The sequence below is a fragment of the Suricata suricatta genome, chromosome 5 (genome assembly GCF_006229205.1).
Source record: "Suricata suricatta isolate VVHF042 chromosome 5, meerkat_22Aug2017_6uvM2_HiC, whole genome shotgun sequence".
NCBI lineage: Eukaryota > Metazoa > Chordata > Mammalia > Carnivora > Herpestidae > Suricata > Suricata suricatta.
The window spans coordinates 69,368,164-69,388,740 of record NC_043704.1 but is presented as its reverse complement, the minus strand read 5'-3'; the positions used below and the strand labels follow the sequence as shown (position 1 = coordinate 69,388,740).

Sequence of the window (20,577 nt, the reverse complement as noted above, 5' to 3'; positions counted from 1 at the left end):
GGCACCAACGCAATAAAGGATTGGGGGTCGGTGCCCAAAGTGAAAGCAGAAAACAGTTTGTTAGAGCAACAGTACACCATCTAGGGGAGGGAGAGCAGGCGGGTTCCGAGAGGTGGAACTGGCCCCTAAGTTGTTTGGGAATGGATGTTCAGTGGGCCTTTCTGGAGTGGTGTGGTACAGCCAAATGTATATACGGCAGGGTGGTCTCTAATGGATGCTGCTTCTCATCATTTGGGGGACTCCTTTCACAGGTTGGGAGGGGGAGTTTTTGAGCCTACAAGGTTACTACCAGAATCTTCATGGCCACTCCTCTCCATGGGGGCAGGGCTGTACTCACAACACAAATGCATTGTGATGAGTCTAGGTTTACCCTGGGGCAAAGGGGAAGAGAGGAGCCAGCCCTGCCCTGTGGCTCTGGAGCTGCCAGGCCCAAGCTCTTGGAAGACCCTCATCAAGGCTTCTCAAGTGTAATCTATTTATCACTGTCCTTGCCTCTAGTTCAGGTCTAACTAACTGCCCATTTTATCCCTTCCCCCTCAAGGATTTGGGACACTGACGTCTTTGAGGTCAAGGGATGAAGGTTCCTCAGGACACACTTTGACTTCTCCCTAACCTGTCCATTCAAACACATCATCTCACTGTGTCCATTAGGACTGTTTTATAGATTGGGCTCAGAGAAGTGAACCCCAGGGCCTAGAATTCATTCACTACACCCAGGGCACATTCACTGAGTGCCTGTTGAGCCAGGCTCTTGGGACATTGCCCTGCTTGCTGCACACAGCTGTTAGACCCCTTGTGCCTGGGCTCCCCAGGGGAGTTACCCCACAAAAGGCAGCCACCAGGGCTCTGTGGGGTTCCAGATAAGGTAAGGTGCAATCTCTCACATGAAGCCATTCACTCTCCAATACCCAGCCTGCTTCTCTCCCCTCACCCCGTCCTGGGGCCTGGGGATGGCTGATTCAAACAGCTCACTTACTCTCAATAAATACTTCCCAAGTGAATGAAGACATGCATGAGTTGGCCACAGGCTCTGGGGTTGCTAATCCTCAGACAAGCGGGCCCTTTCTAAGCTCCATTCCAGCCAGGTCATTTTATGATTTGATCTATTGGAATTGGGCTCTCTGGAAGACATTTGAACTACACTGACCCAAAAAGCTAAAAGGAAAAAAAAAAAAAAGCTAAACAAAACATCTCCACAGTAGTTTCAAACATTTTGATCTTTTTTTTTTGAGAAGCTACAAATGGTAGTACAAAATTTAATATAGCAACAAAATTCCTCTAAGAGGAAAGCTCATGTCTCAATAATGAAATTTTATCTCTTTGTTTGAAAACTAACATAGTTTTGTCTCATTAAGAAGAGAGATGTTACATGTAAGCTACTTGGATTTGGGGGGTCTTTTTCTTTTCATGTTTTGCTTTTAACTAAACTAAGTAAGTTTTTTCATGCTGGCTACAATTTAGTGGAAATATAAAAATCTGGTTCTTAGTATGTGATAAATGACAAAAAAGAATCTATTTAAATGCAAATTAGGAAAATAAACAGAAACCTTTTCCTCCTTTTCTTATAAAAATAGGGATAGCTAAAAGGTTACTATTGTTCTGTTCTGTTTTTAATGAAGCATAAACTATTTCATGAAGCAAGTAAATTAAATAAGGATCTTGGGCTTATTTTCCTTCATTTGCCAAAATTAGCAATGGCATCTGATTTAGAGTTGTAACTTTCAAACCACCTTACCACCTACTGTTAATATTTTATATTATCTATAACTATAGATTATATTGGTTTTCGCAAGTTGCTCATATTCAGCTTTGGTAAGTTGATTAAGAGGATAGAAGGCAACCAATGGATTTTCTTTGCCTAAATACATACATTCCAACATCATCTGTGTCTCCTTGGCCCTGCTGGTACACAGGCATGACCCAGCTGGTAAAGCTTACGCCCCAAACAGTGCTCACAGCTCCTTGCTGGTGAACCGGCTACATCTTGGACCCGTGGGTGTGTGGTCCATTCCACAACAAATTTTCATATATATTAGAGTACAAAGAACACAACCTCCAAATCTTGGGTTCGAATACAGATTCTGCTATAAAAACTTCAGGAAGTTAGATTATTGGTCCAAGCATCCATTTCTTTATCTGCAAAATGGGATAACAATTTATACTATTTTAACCTTTGGGTAATAGTGGGATTCAAATAAGATAATCATTTTATGCTTTAAGTGCTGCATACCTGATAGATTTTAAAATTGATATAGTGAACATATTCTAGTGTACATATTACCCTAATGTTTTCATTTAGAGCACAAAACAGATGAAAGGTATGGATTTAAAATTGCAGTAGGGTCACCTTACTGCAAAATCACCATGGGCTAATAGGAATCATACCCACACCTCCTATATAAACACAGCGCCAGCCCTCTCCCCACGATGCATTCCAAGTGACCACAGGGTACTGCGTAGACATGGCCTAGGGACACCTGTGCATCTTCCCAGTGCCTCCACTTTCACATACGCAGAGGGGCGCTGTGGGTGCCCTTGCCCACACAGAACTCAGAGACTTGTACACTGTCTAAGGATTCTGCCTGAGGGCACTGGTGCCCTCCGGCCCTACTGGTGTGGCCGGACCAGGACCCCACTCTCTCCTGCCTTGCTTCCAGACCTTACCTTCCTTATCCTCTCTGCACGCCCCCCGCCCCCCACCTCTGTCACTGTTAGGCTCCATCCCTTTGGCTCTTCACAGCTTTTTACTCAGGAGAGACTCCTATTAAAATGCATCATTCCCACAGCCCCCCCTGGAATTAGTTTGCCCTGGATATAGAAACAGCTCAATGAGAAAGCAAGGCCCTTTGTGAGCATGACCCAGGGCTGAGATCCAAACTGTGGTGGCAGAGGAGCACTGGACAAGAGAGGTGGAAAGGAAGAAGGAATGAGAAGGGCATGGGAACCAAAGACTAATCTCCCCAGCTTACAATTCTGCGTTCATGTGAACTCTGACTCACGAGGGGGCATATATTCTCATGTAAACAGAGCAACATGCAGACCCCAGGACCCTTAAGACCCTTCAACGCTGGCTTGTAATTATCCACTCTCCTACGATTGCAAGCTTTCCTGCTAAAGGAAAAAGGAGCAAAAGAAGAAAAAATAAAGGACCTCAAATATGGACCTAGTTTCTAGGTTCCCAGAATTTCTCACTGGAGAGACTTTGACAGGTCACCTCATCTGTGTCCACAAGGCTGGCAGGCCATGGGCACTCAGGGTTCTCAAAAACCTTTATTCTGGTAAAGAGTAGGCAGTTTGGACCTGTGCATGATATACTCTAGGTGTCAATAACTATCTACGGAGGAAGAGGAGGTGCTCTGGGCTCTGCCTGTCTCCCTTTAGGCTTTCAGCATGTCAATGGCTACACTTCTATATGTTATATAGAAGACAAGCCATTTTTCGTCTTCTACCATAAACTCAGCTGCTCTAGGGAGGATGGCTCAGCCTGGTTCCCTGGGAGACCCTCTCACTGAATCAACCAGGCCACAAAACAGTTTCACTGACCAGGCTGTTCTGTCTCTGACTGGTAGACATGCTATCAAGCCCCTAACACATTTCTTACGCTTTCCATATTCAAATTCCCTAATTCCCAAATCTCAGATCTAACATTCTAACTCACATCTAGAATGGTCCCAGTTTCTCTATGAAAAAGGCCAATATGAGCAAGAGGTCAACAATATCTTTCCCCTTCTGCATGATAATCTGAACTTCATTTAATATCTCAATTCTGTTTCCCTGGAAACAGGTAAAGACAATATGTGACAGCATGTTGCCTATGGTAAGAACAGCCACCGTGACTGGTAAACTATCTAGACTGGAAGGACAATCAACGAACTGTAAACACCTGATGGGGAAACCATACCTTAGGCTTCCCCGAGTTTGATAATTCATGTTAATGGCATGCCCATGACAGGGACCCTGGAAGCTGTGCCAATGAGGCTGCTACAAAACCTTTTGGCTCCCATGGGGAATGGAGTTTAAGCCATGACACCTTCTGCAGCTGCCCCCCGTGCATCTTATCTCCTTGCACCTGAGCCGGACTGCTGCAAAGACTGTCCGCTTGGTAAGTCACGGTTCCCATAGTATATCATCCTGAGTAGATCAGTGTGAAATGTGACCCATCTTGCAGTCAGTGTTTGGTAGAGTCTAAGGAGACTCCTTGGTAGGTGCTGTCTCCAAATTTCAGAGCCAAACTATATGAACAACAGTACTGTGCCTCTTCTCATCTTGCCTTCTTTCTCCATCTTGCTCTCCCATTCTCAATTTCTTTCAGTGACAGAGTAATGATAGTAGTAACAATAATAGCATCTAATATTTGTTGAATGCTCCCTATGTGCTAGGCACTGTTCTAAGCACTTACATGTTAACCTATCCAATCCTCCTCATCTCATAATTATCTCCCCTATATTATCCCCCAATATTTTCATTTCAATTTAACAGACTGTGAAATTAGGGCACAGAGAAGCTAATTAGTTTGGCCAAAGCCACACAGCTAATAAGTGGAAGAGGTGAGATTCAAACCCAGGTGCTGATGCTCTTAACACTGTTGCTACACTTCCAATGTGCTCAGAGCTTTACTCCAGCTACCCTGTGTGTTATCACCGAACTTCTAGAAGTACATTCTGCCCTTGACCTTTGTCTTCCCTCCACCCACTCCCTCCCTAACGCCTTGTAACAGGGGCTACCATTCCTACTTCCTCAAGTCTGCCCCCACAGTGAAAACCAACCATCTCCTCTTTTCTGAGTTCTTGGTTCTACCACTCCTCCTTCCCTTTGGTCTCACCTCAGAATCAACATGGGCCTTTCTGAAACTCCCCTTCTCTGGCAACTGCACCTGGTCATTTACAGAATGCCCAGATTCCACTCCTGCTTTCACAGGCCTCTACCCCAAGTGGAATTCTCCCTGGGGCACAAGCACATCTACACTCACACTCTTCCCTGACACCTCACGGCTCCACATGACAAACACAATAGAAACACTCTCATTGTGAAAGCTGACCAATTGTCCAGTCCTATGCTGACCTATCCAAATATGCCTCCCACTTCTCTAGCTGCCCCTTCACGACTTCCTTTTATGTCCTTCACACCTTTACTGAGATGGTCTCAAGACATGGCCGTCTGCCTTTTATTCACCAGGGTCTGCCCACCTGAACATCCATCCAGGCTCACATCTTCAACAACACGAGTAGTGTTCCCTGATTCATGTGCCAAGCTGTACTTGAGGTACCACACCAAGAACTTCAATAGATGACCTCATGCAGACCTTATAATAATGCTACAAAGAAAGTATTGTTCAATCCATTTTAAACATGCCGAAAACTCAGTGTGAAGAGTTGAAGCAAATTGTCAAAGATCCCACAGCTTTGTAAGTGATGAGGATCAGTTTAGAATCTAGTGCCCATCTGAGCCCAAATACCATCCAATTTCCTGGTTCTGAGATGCCCTCTAACCATAATTTCCCAGATAACTGACAACAATAAGTACATGTCAGGCTCTGCACAATGAACTTCATAAACACTGTCTCAATCCTCAGCCCTGCGAGCTAGAGGATACCATCATCACCACCTCATTTTTTTTGTAGCTGAAGAAACAGGTTCAAAGAGACTTCATGACTTGGCCAAAGTGACCTAATGAAAACTCAAATGGAATATTGAAGACTCAAATCTAGGTCTGCATGACTCCAAAGTCCATGCTTTTAAATCACTACCAAACTGTCTCCCAAATAAACACTTAAATTTCAGACTATTCTTAGTGACTCAACTTAGTATGAATATCCCAAGGCAGCATCTCCAACTATTGTCTTTTCTATGAAAACTATTACCTTCTTCTGACTTCCTACACCTTTACCTCATCTCTCAGATCCCGTTTGTTCTTTCTTTCCTCAAATAACTCTGATATACACCCTTTATTTTTCATTACTGCTATTACCCACTGCCCAGCCTCTCCTTCCTATATTACTACAATCACTCCCATTCTGGTCTCCCTGGACTACATTTTCTCCCTTATGCCAAGCCACCTGCCCCTACCAGGTTCATTGCTCTAATATACTTCTTTCAACATGTCAAAACACACATGTGTGTGCACACACACACACACACATTCACACAATTATCGCTGCTGTTGTCTATAATGCAAACAAAATCCAATTTCCTTGTTCTGGCATTCAAGACACTCCCTCCCTCCTCAACTGGTCCAAATCTGCTTTTCCCTATTATTTCACACCACTGTCCCATACCAAACATCTTTTCCAGCCATATGCTATTCACTGCCATGCAGATACATCATACCATGCTCATTCCCATCCCTATATTTATGCTACATCTTTCCCCCTATGAAATGCTTCACACTAAATACCCAAATTATTCCCATCCTTTGAAATGCAATTAAAGTGTCATCTCCTCATCATGCCTTCTTTGACCAACTGAACCCATACTGATTTCTCTTTCCTCCAAACTCACTGCTATGGAATCTACTGCAGCAGAAGTTCACAAACCTAGGCTTAATTCATAACTAGCTGAAGTGTTTTTATAAAAAATACAACTTCCTAAACTTTGCTTTTAAGATTCTGATTTAGTAGGCACTCTCTAGGTGATTCTAATGCACCTGCATTTTTTATTTAAATGGTGCATGTGGAGACTCATGATCCGTCCATTACAGGGGAGTTGTTATCACACTTGACTCTACCATCTATAAACTATTTGGAAGCACAAGTCAACAACCAACATAGACCAATTATGCATGAAGGAAGAGAAGCACATAATGAAAGCCCCCTGTGGAACAGAGAAATAGAAGCTGAGGGGAGAGCAGCAGTTTTGATGGGTATAAAAAAACAGATTTAGAGTTCAGAGCTGGAAAGGTGGTTGGAATTTTGGTGACAGGATATTAGAAAAGAGGGAACTAAGAGAAGGAGCCCTAAAAAATCTTCATTAAAATTTCCTTTAAGTCTTTGGCCAAATCCTGTGCACATACAAGGTAAGACTTCAGAAAGTCTAGCAGAGAATAGCTGCAGGAGGTAGAAGATACTGAAAGCTGAACAGAAATATTAGGTTACACAGTACTGGGGAAATGTTGGGACCTCTAATTCAAACCATATGAAGAGACTTTGATGTACACTCTGGGCTTTGAGTTTGGTCCCCAGAAAGAACCAAGATACAGGAGTAGAAACCTCATCCTAAGAATAAGGGCCTACTCTTGGATTAATAAAAAGGTGGAAGTAGATCTGTCATAGCAAAGCCTAAACCAACGCTCAGTAGGATCAAGATCTGCAAGTAATTTAACTGCATCCCAGAACAAAACTTAAAGGTTAGAAGGAGATAACCTAATCCAGAGTCTCGACAATGCATCATCTGCAATATCCAGTATAAAATTAAAAGCCATGAGAGGACACAGAGAAAAGTGATGGATAATCAAAAAACAAAAGGCAATAAAAACAGACCCAGAGATGACCAGGCTATGAATTAGCAGGTAACACTTTCAAGATAATCATGATTAACATAAAGAGTACAGGAAGGAAAGGGAAAAATGAATTAAAAGATGGAACACTGAAACAGAGTTTCCAGTTTTCTGTTTCTTGTACCCCAGAGCATCATGATATAGTCACATGCTCATGATGCTTAGTATTTTATTTACTTAGTGAGTACTCACTGTATTCTGGACATTGGATTAGAGATTAATGATAAACAGCAATGTCAGAGGCTAGTGAGGGAGGCAAATGTAATCAACAGTCTGTCAACTTTAAGTGTGAAAAATATATACCATGAGCAGACAACAGAGGAGCCCTGTCCCATCTGGTGGAGATAGAGGGATGGAAAAACATGAATGGCTTCTAGAAAGTGGCAACAGCTGAACAAGAGTTGAAAGACAGAAGGATTTGGTCAGATGAAGATGTGGATGGAAGCACCTTAATGAGATGACATAACTTGAGCAAAGGCCTGGAAGCTTAAAATATGGAATAGAGAGGAGGTAAACAGAGCTCCAGAAGTGAGAGGCAGTGAGAAAGGAGGACAAAAGATCAGGGAGCAGCCAGGTCACAAAGGGGTGAAGGTTGAAAAGCAGAGAAACTGGCCTTTATTCAGTGTGCAGCGGGGAACCAGTGAAGGGCAGTAAAACGGTCAAATCTGTTTTTAACCCTTACTGGGTGTCTACCCTGAGGCCCCCAGATAGACAATGATTTCCCTCTTGTAAAGGGGAGTCCGAGCAGTCCTGATCTCACAACACAAAATCAACTAGCACATTACAGACGTCACTGATTGATGGTTCTCCTTGCCCACTCCCTCCCCCCACACTCCTTGTTCTAACGACCCCTTCGATGTCTGGGTCAAAAACATAAATATGAAGGAGGAGATAAGAATAATGCATTAAAGGCGCTCAGCACGGAATATAACACATAATAGATGCTGAATGCATACAAATCCTTTTCTGCTTCCCCTGGGTTTAGCAGGATAAGCCAGCAGTCACAAAAAGTCGTTGCTTTCTGATTAGAGAAACTCAGGCTGCAGAACTTCAAATCACACACTGCCCTTAACAATGAGCCGTAGCTCAGCCCTGCCTAGAGAAGCACGTGCCCGCATTAGGTCTTAAAAGGCCACGGTCATCACCCATGCCTTCCTCACACTAAGTGATGGAGCGAAAAGTCTCACCAAGTCCACAATTAATATACACCTTTTCAGACTTCAAATAAGGGTTGTTTTTGTGTGTTTCTCATTTTCAGTCTGCGCCTGGACGGACCAGATCCCCTGCAGCACTGGCAATACACACAAAACCCTCCCTGTGGGGAAGGAACGGTCATCCAGGAGCCGGCAAGTCAAGCAGACAAGAAACAGGACCAACCAAGCCAGGAGTCAGCCCAGGCAGCCCTGGGATATTGACTCTGAGTGGCCAAATTCCTTCCATCTGAACCACAGATGCTGATAAAATATTCTCAGCAATGGAGTGAGAAAATGTGCTTCACTTACTTCCCAAAATGTAGAATTGAAGAGGTCAAACTCTATTTAATCCAAGTTGAGAAGAGTGCCCAACTTTATCCCAAAGCTAAATTTAGGCATAAACTGAGATCTGGCCCCTTGGCAAGTTAATTTAGATGAGCTAATGCTTGTTCCTGGCATACAGGATGCACTCAGTAAATGGTAACTATTATTGTTGCTGCAAAAATGGAGCGTCTGCTGGATGTTCTCATCCAGTCCTCCCACGCATCCTAAAATCGGCTGTGCCAATCACTTGCACATCTGGGGAAAAAATTCCACATGGGCTAAGGAGGAGGTGGCCCTCCCCTCAGGGGTCTGTCTCTGAGGGAAGGGGGCAGCTGCTGTGCTGAAGGGGTGTGTGCTAGGTGGGTCTGAGCTCCCCCCACCCCTGAGGAAGAAGGCTGGCACTCCCCCTTTGCCCTCTTCCTGCAGCTTTGGCAGTGAAGTCCAGGGCAGGCAAGGGGCAGCACAGGAGCCAGAATCAGGCACATCAAGGAAGAGAGACTTGGTCATGCTTCCTGCTTCCAGACCCCACCTGGCAGAAAATACCCTGCAGGTGCTCAGGAAGAACTTACAGAATGAAGGGCCCAATCACTCCTCAAAACCTTCCATTTCTTTAACAAAATGCAGTCCTCATATGCAGAGGACTGTAGAGAACTCCTGGGTTCAGTTAGTGCCCTTGGCCCTGTGAGTAGGGCAGAAATGTAGTAATGGGACCACTCACGGCATAATGTTTTTAGTAGCCTGATCACCACTCCTGTCACGCTTCTGTGCCTTCAAAGAAATTTAAATTTAATTTAGTCACCCATCCTTCTCCCAAAATGTTTCTGGGATTTATTTGCACCCCCAGCCCCCAATCCTGCTGTCATGAGGTGAGGGCCTGGTCGTTATCTTAGCTCCCTTTCCTCCCCAGCATCCCATAGGTCACCTGGTCCCACTTCCTTTCCCTTAGTGTGTCTCCAGAGTTTGCCCCTCTCTTTTCTACTCCCACTGCCACCTCATCTTCTCACCCTTGGATTAGTATAAAAAGACCAGAAGTGGGAGCCCTGCCTCCCAATCTTTCTGGGCACTGCAAGATGAAAGTTACTAAAACCCTAGTTTTAAGGGAGGGCCCTGGAGCGGCGTCCTTTGAAACCACTCAGCAGTAGGTGGTGCTCTCGTGCCAGCTCAGAATGCACGCAAAAGTTCTGATCCATCAGGCAGCCTAGTGAGCATGGACTGTGCCACGGTCTGCTCTTTATTTGGCGCTGACTGTGTGCCTCTGGGGAACAGAGAAGTATCTAAAACATTGGGCCTGACCTCCAGAAATGTGCAATATATTGGGGAAAATGAGGCCTCTGAGCGTAAAGCCACAATACAGGAGGAGTTGGAATAGTCCAGTTGAGGGGCATGGATAATGGCTATAGGAAGATGCCCAGAGGAGAGAAGACCACTTCCAAGAGGGAAGAATGAGTAAAGCAGGGTTTGAGTAGACCTTCGGCTAGGGTAGGGTTTCCACAGGCAGAGTGGGAGGGAGGTTGGTATAAAGGCGTGAGAAGGCGGGACTGTGCAAAGCACAGAGAAGGATGTCCTGAAGGTGGGGTCTGAATGCCCAAGTCCAGTCTCATTCCCCATTCTAGTCCCTTCTGGTTTGCACCTCCTTTTGGCACCTCATGACAAGGGTCAGCTTCCCAGGGAACCCTCCTGGGGCAAGACAAGCACCACTCCAAGGTGGGGCCAGTCTGTCCACCTGATTCGCATGGAGAAAACCAAACATTCCTTTCTCTCTATACCAAGAAAGGGCATGTCTTCTCTCAACACATCAGCAACCATCCCCATATCAGGGCCTTTCTTGTCCTGAAAAGGCTCTCTGAGAAGGGCTGGAGGTGAACCAAAGAGTAAGAAACAAGGGTTTCTTGGTGAAATGGGGAACATGGGGAAGAATCCTTCTGGGATTCCAGGGGAGGGAGGTTTCCTCCAAGGGAATTAATGTTCCTTTGCATGTTTTACCACGAGTTTTCTGACTCTCCATGACTCTCCAAGATAAGACCACAAAGCTTTGGCTCTTCTTGGGAATGACCTCAGGGAAAGCTATGGGACATAGGAATGAACACCCTTGACCTGGGCACACCTAACTCATGGCACCAGAATCTTGTCAACTCAATGTTTCCATGCTAGAAAATTCTCTCTATGCATATGTGTGAAAAGACATCATCTTCTGCTCACATATGAGACAGTGCCTCACTCAGTGTGAATGAGAGAACTTAATTCTCTGGGCGGGCATACTTTGGAGGTTCAGACTGGCTAACGTGAATTACAAGAAGCAAGTGCAACCTCCCACACAAAATCTTTCTCTCACTTGTAGAAGTGGATCCCTATCCCTTTTCATACTTGAAAAACTGGTCCCAGGAATGCCACATTGAAGAGTTCAGAGCCCACATCAAGTGAAAATAGGCCAGAAGAAAGGATGGGAGCTCATCTGGAGCAGAAAAGACTGGGAAGGTCCATGAGGATTGTCTACAACTCAACAGAGGGCTGCCATCCAGGAGATGGAAGGAACTCATTCTGGGGGACTCTAGGGCAGAGCTGGGACCACAGGGCGGAAGCTCCAGAAAGACAGATGCTGGTCTGGTGGCAGGAAGCCTTTCTAACAGTGGTGTGTAATGATGAAATAAATAGGCTGCTTCACAAAGCTGTGGCTCCCTCCACCCGGGAAATGCTCAGAGGAGTCTAGAGGATGCATGACAGAGAAGCCCCGAGTAAGGGATTAGACCCTCTGATTCAGAGATTCTAGAATTCTAAGATGCCCCTGGAGCAGGGCCTGAACTATTCACCAGATTCCAGCTTTCCCATGTCCCCTGGTTCCTCGGGGTGTGGACCCCCGATTGTAACTCCTGGAGAGCCACACCTCAGGGACATTGTCCTAGAGCCTGAGCTCCAGCCTCTCTGGAAAGTGGGTGTTCCCAGAACCCACCCTATACTCTGGACTGCCATGCCTTTGCTCATGCTCTTCCCTCTTTCAGCACCCCAACTTCAGCTGAACATTTCCCAATCTGCGTTGTTTACATAGCCAGGATAGGCACCTTGGTGGACTTTCTCTATGCAGCAGATAACTGTTTGCCAGTGCCCCCTGCTCCAACATGGTAAGGTCTGACTGTAGCTCATCTGCCGGTGGCCTGCCCCAGCACAATATCTGGCAGTTATTTAACTGGCTTATCTTTAGCAACAGTGTTCTAAGATCTTGCCCTCCTGGTCACATGCTTCCATTTCCCTTCCCTTCTACTAGCAGTTGATCTGGTAGCTACTATTCACTGACCAATTCCTTCTCAAGAGCCCTTCCTGGTTTCCCCGGGCACCAGGTACCTACCTCACCTATACACTGCTGTCCTATGCTGCCCACTGTCTGCTCTAGCATCCTCACTGTGGATGAGGGTATACTCTCTGCCCTCCCTCCCCAGGCCTCTCTTCGGTTCCTGATTCCATCTATCTACATGGTCCACTTTGAGCCTACCTCCACAAACTGGCCATCTGTTGAGCACCTGCTGGGCTCTGGGCCTGTTAGATGCTGTTTATACATTTTCTTTCACCCATATACCAATCCTAAGGCATTTATTAAAATCTACATTTTACTGATAAAGAGACCACTTATAGAGGATTAACTGACCAAAGAAAGCCATTCAGCTAGTGAGGGGCTAGGCTGGCATTCAAATCCAGGTCTCTGTGATTGCAAAACCAGTGCCCTTTCTATAAGGGATTGCTGGGTCTTCTGGCCTTTGCTCTCTCTGCCCTCCAGAGGAGGTCTGAACCACACATGGAGCTCTCCCATAGCTCCACCCACAGAAGGAAGCAGGACCACAAAAGGGAAGAAAAACAACAGGTTCAGAGATAATGGAAGCAAAAAGAGTGGGATGAGTGCAGGTTGGAGGGGTACGAGGGCACGGGGGAGAAAGGTCACAGATGGGAAAGGAAGGAGAGGGGTGCAGGGCAGTAGGCTGGAAGATGAAGGGAAGGAAGGTATTTTGGTCCCTACCATAGAGACTCAGTTTGTTCTTTCACTTGAGAAATTATACCTGAATTTCTTTTTGTTCTTCAAAAATGGTACTTAAGACATTCCTTCCACTACCCCTACTGGGGCAGAGCTTTTCTTTTGGGCTACCACCCACTGTCTCCCCAACACACTCTAGGCAGTATGCACATAGTATGCACACAGACCTAGATATCTGACCAGGCTCTAACCACTAGCGTGGGTACTATTTCTGTGCCATCCTTTTCTCACAAGGTATGAGGAATCACATCAATGCTGAACCTGATTTTCCTTACGCTTCCCTACGTGATTCCCCTACCCAGGGCTCAGGTGGGAGACAGGGTCCCCAGCACCTAGTAGAGGACCTGGCACAGAGTAGACACACAATGTCTGCTGACAACAGAGTGAGTGAATCAGTGCTTCTCAATTACTTTTCTGTGCCTCATACAACTTCTGTCCCTGATCAGGACCTTCTGTTTCTAGCTCACCTAAATTGCTGCAGACAGAATCAGTGTGACAACCTGGATTCCTGAAACATTGCTAACGTGTGTCCATGTTCTCAGTTCCAGGGGGTCATTCTGGGGTCCACAGAGGGTCCATTTAGAAGTAATGGCCACATATGCAGGCTATTTACGTATGGCTGTCTGGTCTCGCCCCTTGGGAGACCTGAAAGGGAGTCCCACCCCACCACCCCGTGCCTAGACTTCCTCCCAGTCCTGCCTCCAATCTGCTCTCCACACCCACAGGCCTCCTGCAGACTTGTGACCTCCACATACAGTGGGGCTGAAAATGCAGGAGAGGGAGAAAGGATGGAAGGAGGAGAAAAACAGCTTTGGGAGAAAACACTTGTACATGCAGCCTTCAGAACACTGTGACTTGGATTATTTTTGGAATCTAATGTTTCTAATGTTCAAGAGGAGGAAATGAGAAAAGTAAGTAGAGATTCCCAGGACCAGCAGGCTGGAAATAATACAGGACACTGTGTCCTGTGTCGGGGCGGGATACAGACACACTTCCTCACTCTGAGCCCAGTCAGTGAGGGGTGCAGAAGGCGGTGGTTTAGGCCCCTGTAGGAGGAGGGAGGGCAGGAACAAGAGGGCACTGAAGCCTTTCTCCAAAAAAAGCAGGAAATTACAAACTGCCCAGTAAAGACCGTGTCCTCTGGCTGCCCCAAGATTGTAACGTTTTGAAGCCATTAGCCCAACAAGAAGGGCTCAGGCAAGTGAACCACAGACACCTGGTGGCATGCACCTTGGAGACCTGTCCAGCGCTTACCCTTTCTCTGCAGCAGTGACGAGGTCCCCTACCCTCCATTTCTCCCCAGTCTCTGTGGCCACCTTCTAGGTTGCTGGCTGGCCTGTGCACCCTTTCTCCCACAATGCAAGGCCAGCACGCGTGTGTGTGTGTGTGTGTGTGTGTGTGTGTGTGTGTGTGTGTGTGTTGGAGGAGAGGGAGGTGCCCTGGCCTCAGAGTAGAGGGCCACCTTCCTACACTGCCCACCCAACTCTTTCCCAGGCACACTTCCCAACCTCACCAAGCCTCAGCTCTCCCACCCATGAAACTATGCCCATAGTCACACCTGCCTGGCCTGCTACACAAAGTAGATGGAAGACCAAATGATGAACCACCAACTGGATGATTTGGGTGGGTCTCTACTCTGGGTCAAAGTTTTTCATGTAAAAGGAAGGGCTGGACCACAAAACCTCTAAGGTCAGGAGTGTGAGAACACTTTAAAAACTGACATTCAAAAAAATATTATGTATTATAATTGTTACAATGGCACTTCAGTTTGACAAATGATTATGGAGTCATGCTCGCTGCTGACTTGAGAGGTGTGGGGGTTGGACATGTGGCAAAGAGAAACGGCCCGTGTCTGGCAGGAGGGAGAGGCAGAGGAATTTCTCCACAAGTGGCCTTATTGGTTCTCTTCACTCCAGGCAGGATGAGAATTTGGGTCTTGCTTTGGGCCCTGGGGAATAATGAGAACTGTTTATACCTTGGAGGGAGAGGACAGGAAACAGCAGTGGATACTCTGCCCAGTGACAGGGCATCCTGGGGATGTCCTGAATTGCTAATGTGGTTAACAGACATACAAACAGCAAAACACAAGAAGCACATAACCCTTAGCACAGTGCCCTGTTGCCTGCCGTGATGTCCTTCACCCAGTGAGCCCCATAAATATTTTCTCATGGTAACATGAAAGTAACATTCTTTTTTTGCACAGATCTCCAAGAAAACCAAAATACATAGATATGTTTCTTGGATGGACTGTAGGAAGTGTTTCTGGCCTCAAGTTTGCAGGAGCCTAAGACAAATACACTCTTAGCTATAATGTAAAGCAGAAGGTGACAAGTATCTCAGATACAGAAGGTACACAGGGAGGGGGCAATCTCATCCCCCTGGGAGAATCATTTTCCTCTGTGGCTGCTTCAAGGACAGACTGTTTGCCCAGGACCCATCAGATATGACTCTCATTTGACCTAGGTACTCCTCTCTGTACCTCAGCCCAGGGCACCATACAACCTAGTGATCTTTGGGGACCCCTGTGAACCTACATCCTCATTGCCAACTTCTCTCAAAACTCAATCCTCAATTTTGCTTGACTTAGGAATCACCGAAAATTATCTGGAGCAGGTGCATTGGGAAGATAGCTTGGATGACACTCTGTGTTGTCTTGGCAGGCACCGAGTGACTGAAGACGAAGGCACGACTGAACCATCACAGGAGGAAGGAAGGGAAGCCTGGTGCCGGTCACCTCCACATATCACCCCATTCAATTTTCATGACAGGCTTGGGCAACAGCTCAGCTCCCCCTCCCCACCTTTTTTTTACCTTTTTTTTAAAAGCAAGAACAGAACTCAACAGATGATGGTTTTATCTGCTGAGAAAAACTTATTTTCCATCACCAGCCAAGGTGATAACTCTGAAGAAAGAATTGCCTACTATAGATATATAGGGAAGAATGAATGACAAAAAGGTAAAAATGTTTACAGAATTGCTGAGCTATAAAGAGGCTAGATAACATTAGTAGGGCAAGTCTGAAAGGAAGAACAGTGACAGGCCCTATTGGCTGAGGTGGGTGGGGGTCTTTATCAAACTACTCTAGAGATTCTGACACATTCCCTTACAAACCTGTTCTCTACCACCAATGCCACCACCGCCACTACAATGGCAACGCATGTGCCCCACTACCCCACTTCTCCCATTGAAAAGCACTTTCACAAAGAGAGAGTATTGTTAATGAGAATAGTGTGGTGTAGAAGCATAAAGGTCAAAAGAGACTGAGTTGGCCCAAATTCTTCCTCTTTGTTTTGTTGGGAATATAATTGGAGGTCAGAGATTAAAGATGTGCCTAAGGTCTCCCAACTGGCAAAGTGGCACCTCAGAACCAGTCTGAATTCCCACTCACACAGCTCCATTTCAGCCTAGACATGGCACTCTTAGGTATAAACAAAATTCTACCATGCAAGAATAAATACGCAGGAAGGTATTTAGAATTAAATTCTCCAAAGGGAGCTTTCCCTCAGGCAGCGTGGTGAGGTTGGGCTCAGGCAGCCACAGAGACCAGTCTCATCAAATGCAAGGGTCTCATGTGAGCAGATGCCTCGGTCACGGAGGAGGTGGGCACCTAAATACCATCACAACTGTGGTGATAAAGGTCTTGTCTTGAGCATGTCCCAAGTACTGTTTTACCCATGCAACAAACACACTATGCTGCATAATAAGCAATAATAAGCATAACTCCTGTATTGGAAGTCCTGTGGAACAGCTCAGGCCCCTCTCTTTTGGAAATTCTCCCACAAGGAAGTGAGAATATGCTCCTTTCCAGAATGGCTTTGGGCAAGACTAGAGTATGGGCCTCTTGGGTAGACATCAGTTTTTATTCAGAAGTGGAGATGATGGTTTCTCTATCAGTTAGGTCAGTTATACACTGGAGCACTTTGACGCTCTTCTTTCCTGCAAAGACTGGAAGATTGTGAGCCTTCCACAGACTGGAAAGTGGATGGTGCAGCAGTTCCAGTATTTTCTCTCTTTCTTTTTAAGTTTTATTTATATTTGAGAGAGAGAGAGAGAGAGAGACAGACAGAGCACAAGCTGCGGGAGGGGCAGAGAGAGGAGGAGGCACAGAATCTGAAGCAGGCTCCTGGCTCTGAGCTGTCAGCACAGAGCCCGACACAGGGTTCAAACCCATAAACCATGAAATCATGACCTGAGCCAAAGTCAGACACTTCACCAACTGAGCCACCCAGGTGCCCCAGCTCCAGCATTTTCTGATACATGTCATTGGCATCAGTACATAGGTAGGCATCATGAGGTCACAATGGCTGTCATCAGGATGAGAGGCTGAGTTCCCAACAGTGTGTGGGAGGTAGACCTTCTGATCTCAAGGTCTTTTCTAGTTCTGCCATTCTGAGATGTGCCCTAGGCACCCAGGAAAGGGAGGGGGGTGGATAGGAAGGATCCTCCGCTGAGCAGCAAGAGGACATGGAATGAGTCTACCTAATGACCTTAATACCACAAACTTCCCCCTCCTGGGGAAGAGGCCTCCCTTCTCTCTGGTAATGGGATGTGATCGCAGGGCAGACACCTCCATCACACTGGGTCCACTGCAGCTGTGGGGGCAATCAGCTGTGAGACTGATCTGTGAAGAGAGCCGTAATCTGCGCCTGGCTAATGAGGACGACCCGACCCGCCTGTGTTCTGTGAGCACAGTGAAAGGTAGGCCTATTAGTTACAGACTAGAGAGCACAGGACCAAGGCAGTGCTGCTCATCTTCCAACAAGATGCACTGTGCACTAGTTGAATCACCTCTGAATTGCCCAGCCCTCCCACAAATTGCTCATTAAGAGTTCCTAACATTCCCGAGCTGCAATATTCCCTCTTCTCTAACCAGTGCCCCCCTTCCCCAAACATGGAGGCTGTGCCTATGGCATGGGGTGCACAGAGCAGACATAAGTAATAATAAATAGGAGTTTGTGACAGCTTGCTGTTCCAGGACAGAAATTCTAGCCTACTCATCTTTATCCAAGTGCCTTGTTTGGGGCCCATGACAGCTGCTCAGCAGAAGTTCATCAAGTGAATGGTGGCCTATTTTATAAGTTATCCATGGAGCAGAGTCCTTCCTCCCTAAGCCTTTAATTGGCAGAGAAAATGGCCCCCTCCACCCCATCCCCTAGATGAGGAAGGGTCATTTCAGGGGAAGGTGATGAGAGATGGCTTCACTCCCCAGGACCACCTTTATTCAAGCCCTAGGAAACAGCTGTCACCCCACAAGGCCAGAGGTGACAGACTCTACACTCACCCCTTTACAAAAGTAGTAGCTGGGTGATCACCAGACTCCTCAACTTGCTAAGAGCTCCCAGATCTGGAACTATAGGCCTCCGACAAGACTCCCACCCAAAGAGAGGCTAGGACATGGCTCATGTAGTAACTATTTCCTCCTGCCCTTGTTTAGATGTGGATCCACACACAACCCTTACCCCAAACCACCACCCTCCTCATCCCCTTTCAAAAACACCAAATAAGTCAAGGGCTGAGGCATTTGATTCTACACAGATATTTTAATTTAATCTTGAAGCAACTTAAAAGGACTGTTTTCTCTCCTGCCCCACACCCAGTCATTTTCTGCAGCAGCTGGGTCGAGCCTGAGCAACATTTTCACCACTGACTCAATATCAAAACATTCCCGGGCTGCCCTCTTCCCGTCATTCCTTTAACTTACCGTTTCATTTTTTATATTGTCTCCCCTACCCCTCTACACACACCAAGCACACCACACACATGCCACACACACATAGTTCACACCACAGAACATGGATCCTAAACTTAGAGTCTCTGCAGATAACTCAGGGCTTGTGTACTTGGACAGGGAAAAAATACGCCTTTATTTTCACTAACTTCTAGCTGAAATATAGCATTCCTTTCAGTTATGAATGTAGGCAGCAAACTACATTAACGTTAGCAATACTTGTGCCTCTGACATAATAGAAACACACACATTTTCAGATCACATCAGGTTTTGGCCTGAAATGTCATTTATCCTCATCACTACTTCAAAATTGTGGTAGTTATCAGATTTCATGTAGAACTTGTTATTTAACATTGTTCCTAAAGAAGTATATAAGTTACTATTAGTTTTAAAAATGTAATAACTATTCTTCAATATTTTCCAAGCCCATATATATGTGCCTAATACATATATATTACACATATATGTACACATGTATTATTTTGTATATTTACAAATGTTATTCTGAGAAGGGTCCACAGGCTTCACCAGACCAAAGAGGTCCATCAGTTAAGAGCCCCTGCTGTTGAGTGTGCCTTTGAAGGTGGGATGGGAGGTCGTGCTCAGATTCCTCCGGGCATGGGCCAGGGGGCTCAGGGGCTAACAGGCAGTGTTCAGCAGGAGCAAGAGACAGGTCCTGGGAGTGAAGGAGAGCAGGGCTACTGGGTTACTACAAGTTTGGTTGGACTTTGGAGACAGACCAAATACTAGCTCTGTCTAACCAACAGTGTGGTCTTGAGAAAGTCACACTGGGCTAAAGAAAGCATCGAGCATGAATTGCCAAGATATACGTGTGGCAGAAATTACTGCCTGGTTGACTGTGCTTGGCTGACTCTAGAAGGTCAGCCTTCCCTACCTGGGGACTTCTGTGGTTAAGGTGTTTTGTTTTGTTGTTTTGTTTGTGAGACAGGCACTATCTGTGCCCCAGGCAGGTTTCCCATATCCTTGAGCGTCAGGGGTGCAGGGAAGTGCCTCAAACAAAACCCTTGTCAGCAGACCTGAGTCCACTGCCTCCCGTTAGGACATGGGCTCAGTGAAACAGGCACCCAGGCCAGGCTGCAGAGCAGATTCCTTGCACCAGAGCAGAGGGACTGCAAGTAAAAAGGAGATGTCAAGATCTTTCCACTAGTGGAAAGATTATTTATTATTTTTATATATTGTAAAAAATTTATTTATATATTATAATATATAAAACAAAATATATAAAAATACTTATATATTATAAAAATTATATATTTTTCTATATCACAAAGATTATTATTTCCACTATTGGAAAGATTAAAGATAATAGATCCACTATTTGGCAGGAACCAAAGTACCTGCCTCTGGCTTCACAGAGCAGCTGGCTTCTGACCTGGAGTCTCTTATCATTTGGTGAGCAGTGACAGTGACTCTGTAGTCCAAGGGGGCCCTCCCAAAGGGGAGCAGGCCAGGGTTGGACCCAGGCATTGGGCCACTGGGCAAGAAGCCCTCAGGGAGGCTCGAGGAGACCTCACAGATGCTAAGCTTTTGCAAGAAACTCTCCTACATGTCTCTTCCAAAAACTGGCTTAAATGATATTCAAAAGTCCTTTTGTGGAAAGGATATGCAATTCTTCAAAAATTACATATATTGGTTTTCATCTGATTATGAACTATAAAAGCCCTGCTAGGGTTTTACCCAAGAGATACAGAAATGCTGAGGCATAGGAGCACATGTACCCCAATGTTCATAGCAGCACTGTCAACAATAGCCAAGACATGGAAAGAGCCTAAATGTCCATCACCTGATGAGTGGATCAAGAA

General features: G+C 45.9%; 1 protein-coding gene and 2 long non-coding RNA genes across 3 annotated transcripts in view; 2 read left to right on the top strand and 1 right to left on the bottom strand.

The window, feature by feature from the left end:
- KALRN (kalirin RhoGEF kinase) overlaps positions 1-20,577 on the bottom strand; it is a 609,954-nt gene that overhangs the window by 359,512 nt on the left and 229,865 nt on the right. The window lies entirely within an intron of this gene.
- LOC115291823 lies at positions 389-8,970 on the top strand. The gene is made up of 3 exons (XR_003908687.1): positions 389-467; positions 3,953-4,102; positions 8,750-8,970. It is a non-coding gene; the product is annotated as an uncharacterized LOC115291823 (long non-coding RNA).
- Positions 17,344-20,577, top strand: part of LOC115291822 — a 5,261-nt gene continuing 2,027 nt past the window's right edge. Inside the window, exon 1 of the long non-coding RNA XR_003908686.1 lies at positions 17,344-17,724. This is a non-coding gene — a long non-coding RNA (uncharacterized LOC115291822). The remainder of the gene's footprint in view (positions 17,725-20,577) is intronic.